The following is a 6,100-nucleotide window of genomic DNA, read 5'->3' as shown; positions in this document are numbered from 1 at the left end:
AGCAAGCATCACCATAATTGTCATCTTCAAACCTACTTAAAATATAGTGCATTGCCTTACAGTTTTGACTTAGCAACATGCTAAATTTTCTATAAACTCTTGAGTACAATATAATGATGTGGTTTATCTGTCTAATGTAATAAGCATACACTTCCCAGAAAAAGAAAAAATATTCTTTAAGCAAATAGAGAGATGGGGTATAGGGTGTCTTCTCTACATCAGTCCATAGAGCTACAGCCAGCAGTTACTGTGATAATTCATTAAACAGATCCCTGGACAGATCACAAAGTCCATTTATGTCCTGTTAATGCTGGTTGCACTGTATTGCTACATGAATTCCTGAGCCTCCATTGGTTTTTAAAGTCTCCCATATCTGCAGTCTTTATTTAAACAATATGCAATTTTTCAATCATAAGATCTTTGATTTCTTATTTGATACACAGAATGAATGGTGATCATTTAATGGGCCTACATTAAATGCTTCATTTCCTCTTTATTAAAGCAAATCTGGACCTTACTCTCTGAAACAAGAAGAACAGAGATGTAGAGCACAAACATGAAGCATTTTAGAACAAGACTTAGACATGGGGCAGTCCTAGATATTTAATGCAGGACGTGGGAGATGAAGGTCACTTTAGCTTTGGTCCTTGTCAAGTCTGGTTCTAGAGTAGTGCTCATAGTTCATGTGACATTGTAGATGGTACAGAACACAGCTGAACTCACCTGGAGACAAACTCCTCCACTACAGCCCTTGCAGAACTCAATCATAGAGAGCATTCAGCTTCCTGGGCAGAAGGGCTAAAATACCACAAGTCCTTTAGCATATTGTGGAAAAACACGTAATAGGACACAATGCCTGAAAGCAGCAGCCAGGCATGCCAAATTAGAATACATATTCAATAATAAGGATGATGAACTACTGGGATAAACTACCTAGGGAGTCTGTGGATCTTCTTACTACCTCTTAATTAAGACTGCTCTTGTTTCTTAAGGCAGCTATAATTGAAATCAAAGCTTTAAGTCTCAATACAAGGTTAACTAAGTGACACGTAAAAGCAAATGGTGTACAGGAGGTCCAAGGAAAAGTTGGTGCTCTCCTTGACCTAAAAATTTACAGAAACATTAAGTATGGAAGAGAGAGAAGCTAATACTAGCTTACTGGATTACGCATTTCATTCACCACCCCCTATGCCTCTCCCACTGCTCGAAAAAACCAAGGAAAAAAATTAAGGATGGAGCTGAGTTTTGAAAAGCAACCTTTCATGAGAGATAAAAGGTGCAGGAAAATAATGGGGACAAGGATGAAAAAAGAGTGATGTATTATGGGATAGATCTGATACCTTTCATGGCAAAACAAAGGTGAGAAAGGACAGAAGAGTGATTTCACATCAAACTGGCAAGCCATCAGCCTCAAGGGCAGAGGCAGCAGCAGCCTTACAGAGATTTTTCTTAAGACTGGTGAGGTGCAAGAAGGGAGGAAAAGGCTGTGGGTTGCAGCAGCCCTCCTTATGGTCTCTCCTTGAAGAGCAGGAGGTGAACTCATCCAGTTATGCACAAGGACATTATGTTTTCCCATCTTAGGAGACTAAGTGCTTGGAGACTTTAGATCAAATACAAGTCAAGTACAACCCCTGCCCAGTAGCTACCCTTATCACACAACACTCAATCTGTGCTGAAACGCTTAAATGCAGAGAGGACTGAGTCCATGTAATTCAGAGCAATTAATTTGTTTAATTTTGTTACTATGCCACCACTAACAGTGTACAAGCAGCTAAGGAATATGAGGAATTTTTACTCCTTCCAAAAGAGTTGCTAAATAATACCAATTAATAATGCTGCATTAAAAACTCAGATACTGTTGCAAGTATTTGATATGTGACCGCTGAGCTGAGCTGGCTACATACAGCTCCTCTTCCTCAGAGGCCAGTTTCCAAGGAGAGGCAACACTCAGCACTTAACCTCTGACTAATCAAACAGCTTTAAGTAAACTATGCCACTTTTGTCTGATGGATTTTTCAGCACTGCTCAATAACAAATGAAAACCATCTTTCAGCATGGAGGCACATAGGAAATTGAGATGTTTCAGAGGCTTAGGCAAACTCAGCCATGTACACAGTGAGAAGGAGCTACAGGGAAACAAAGTAGGAAGGATCATCCAGTACAAGCAGGGACACGTTACAGCCAAGTAGCACTTGGGAGAGTTTTCTTTACAGCATCCTAGTGTCCTCCAAGCATTTTTCCTACCCTTTCCTGATTGCAGTCTCTACAGGCTAGAGAAAGTGCTCCTTGCAGCATGCTAGGTTTCCCTTCTAGCATACCAATTAGCAATAGGAGTCAGCCGACCATGCTCATTTGTTCCTCAATGCACATGAGCAGCTAGTGAAAGTGCATCCCCTTAACACAGCCCCTGGGGAAAAGGGAAGGGGGGAGGCAGGGTCAGAATAGGCTGCAGAGACTAGAAGTGATCTTTGTGCTGGAGGAAGTATTGCCTATGAGTGAAACACAGCAGACCAGAATTCTGACTTATGCTGGGTTTCCCCCTCCTCTACAACTCTAAAGTAGGTCACTTCCTTTCTCTTTAGCACAGTTTCCTCATCTTTTTGGTACAGATACTAACTTCTGCCAGAACTAAGATGTGATCTGATAATAAGCATTGCAGCCTATAGAGCTCAGAGAGACACTTGAGAGATAAGAGCTGCTTGAAACAAAAACCCACACTAATTTCCTTCATAAACCAGTAATACTGATGGATTTTGAATGATGGGTTGCAACTCCTGTGCACCCCACACACACCCCTCTCTCTTTAGCTGAGAAACCTAAATGCAGCCCTGGAAAGGATATCTTGGTCACCAAGTTCATCAAAATAGATTCGCACAACCCCTTCCATTAACCAATAAAGAACTATCTTCTAAATTATATTCTTGCCTTCTCCAAGGGACAAGCTGTTTCTTCCTTCATAGCTGAGTATCTGGAGTAATTTCAAGTCTCTGTGTCTAGAATGTCCTAAATATGGTCAGAAATTATACCAAGATAATGCTTGGATTTACAAGATTGAGATTATATTCAACTTTGAAATTATGAAACCACCTCCCACTGAAGTGCCCAAGTACAGGTGTGTCAGATTTATAATGCAGTTATTCATGAACATACAAAAGATATACAGACACTGCTTCAGTTGGCAGACACTAGCCTTTGCTAGAATAAGAAAACTGCAGGCAAGCAAAGAAAATCATTACATATTGTGTTTTAGTTTCTTCATCAGTCTGAAATGTTCTTTGAGCCAAGGTATCTGGGATCTTTTCTATTATCTGTTCTGCTTATGACAAAGCATCCTTTCCTTTGTGCTTGGTTAATATTCTAACTAAACAGGCCTCCTGCTACAAAACCACATACTGCCACTCCCCACACCTCACAGCTTCAAAAGTCATGTCATATTCAGTCTTTCTTGTTTGGAAGGTCAATATCAAATCACAGAAGTATCAGTATTTTCACATCTTTGTTCTGAATTTGGCAATTCCCCACTACCCAAATCGGACCTCTTTGTGGAGCTGAAGCAACAAGATTTTTATCCTAAGGTGAAAACATAACAATCAACATCCAAGAGGCACAAGAGCCCAAGCAACAAAACAGTCCTGAAGCAGCAAGACATTTCCCCTCATAGAAGCAGCTAAAATAAATTAAGCAAAAACAAACAGTCAGTGTGTTCACAGACTCAGGAACCAAAGTCTACAACAGTACCTGGATCACAGGAGACCCCAAGTCACAGAGATGGCTGCAGCACAGCTAGAGCAGGGAGTGATAGCACTGTTCTGAGCTGAAATTAGGCTCCATGAGCCAGGGTGTGGGGAGACCCCAGCTGAGGCTGATTGTGGCCATTAAAGCCAATTAGTGCCCCAAGGGCCCTGACAAATGAGCTCCTTCTTGAAAACTCCAGAGTTAAATCCCTGCTAATGTTGATGATTCCAGTGTCTTGTATGGGATCGCAGCTCCTGATAGAAGAATCACCTGTGTGGGTGAAAATAATGCCTCTTGAGAACTGGAATTAGTCTTTCTGCCTGATGATCCAGCAGATCTCAAGGGACCCACTATGTCAATAACTGACTAGGTCTTTTCTAGATTTTCTACAACCTGCAGAAATTCAAAAATAGTAGACACATTTTTTCTATCCAATCATGAGTCAGAAGACTCCTCCTTGTAATTTAATAGGCATACTGAAATTCTCAATGTTGTGCAGTTTTGTCCCTTACAAGAAGTTGTGAAAAACTCTTCCCCTGGTGTTCGGGTCTATAAGGAACAAATCCATGCAGCACCAACAGTGCAGCCTGGCTGCAGGGACTGTGATGGTTCATCAGAGGTGACAAAGTGCCACTGTGCAGCAGTGATGTCCTGCAGAGCATTACCTGGATATGAGGGGAAACCTGCCAGTAGTAGGTGACCACAGTGAAGAGTGGTGCAACACCAAGGGGGTCAAAAAATGACAGGGTGGTTAAAAGGGAAATCTGTCCTCAGGAACACATCACCTGCTGAGCATCTGCTACCTCTTCTCTTCTCTTCTCTTCTCTTCTCTTCTCTTCTCTTCTCTTCTCTTCTCTTCTCTTCTCTTCTCTTCTCTTCTCTTCTCTTCTCTTCTCTTCTCTTCTCTTCTCTTCTCTTCTCTTCTCTTCTCTTCTCTTCTCTTCTCTTCTCTTCCAGAAACGGGTAGTTTCCAGCCTGAACCATCAGAAGTAATTGGACAAAAAAAAATATTTTATGGGAGTGGTCAGGAAAACTAGTGCTCCAGTTCTCAACTCTTTCATGTGTGTAAAAGCAAGCCAAAATGCAAAAAGCTTTGAGCAGCCTGTGTCTGAGTTGCTCAAAGCTTTTCCTCTCCTTTCAGCCAGTAATTTATGAAAACATATTTGAGGACATAGTTGAACTGAAATACTTTATTCTCCCAGGTGCCCATCATTATGTGCAAATCTGCTTTATTAACAAGACTGGATGTTCTGGTGAACTGAGTAGGTTGAACACAGTTTGAATCTGTGAGTTTACCCTGTTTGTCCTCAGATCATCCACCACCTGCATTTAGCCTTGGCAGTGTCCTGCTTTCACAGCTCTTCCTGGGGCCATTTCCCTCAGGCCCAGACAGCAATTCTCCTTGAGCTGCTCCTGTCACAAAGCCAGTCCTTCAACATACACACAGACAAGGGTCTTTTGCCAATGCCATTTCTGCCCAAATGCCACACTATTTTTCTCTCTTCAGACAGGACACTGCCTGTGGAAGGGGTTGCATGGTGCAGGCACTTGGGAGAGGAATGTGCACTTCACAGGCCTCCAATGCTCCAGAGCTGTGACTGCAGCTGGAGATGACACACAGTGCAACAGCTCCACTGTGACAGCCTTTTTCCAGAGGGACCTCCCAATTCCTGTCACTCTGACAATGGAGTTAACCCACCTGAAACTTTCCCAGGTCTAGGTGGTACATACATCTCCCCATCTCCCTTTTCTCTCATCTAGGAAGGGCATTTGGATTTACCTTTCTACTTACCTCTTCCCCCACCCTTATACTGTATGACAAACCCTTTCTACCTCATCCTTCAGCAAACATTCTGAGAATTTATGTTTACTTCAGCTTTAGTAAGTAGTGGATATGGAGGAAGAATAGATTGGAAGGCATTTTAACCAGCATGAAATTGCATACAAGTTGGAGACCTTTCCCTCTGAAAGCTCATAGTGACACACGAGCTAGGAGCTCCTTTCTGAATTCTGCAAGAAAATGCAGAATTCAGAAAAAAATTTACATTTTTACAGCAGTAGACCAAGCTACTTCTTTGTCCTACAGAATAGTCAGCCATTCCCTCCAGTCATTTTCCACTAGAAAGAAACTTAGACAGTGAGACTCACAACAAAGATGAGCCTCTGCAAGTAGCCTAAGAACTGAGGAAACTGCAGGGGCTTGTAAATGTCACCAGGCAAGAGTGAAGGCAGCTTGTCCTGATGAAGGATATCTTGTAATTATCCCTACTAAAGACTTTAATCTTAAATGGTTTGATCTGCTCAGGGGATAAACTGAACCAGTATGCTTACACAGTTGAGTTAATCTCTTTATGCACTGGGATTT

This window comes from Melospiza melodia, chromosome 1, assembly GCF_035770615.1.
Source record: "Melospiza melodia melodia isolate bMelMel2 chromosome 1, bMelMel2.pri, whole genome shotgun sequence".
Lineage (NCBI taxonomy): Eukaryota > Metazoa > Chordata > Aves > Passeriformes > Passerellidae > Melospiza > Melospiza melodia.
This window is presented reverse-complemented; position numbering follows the sequence as displayed.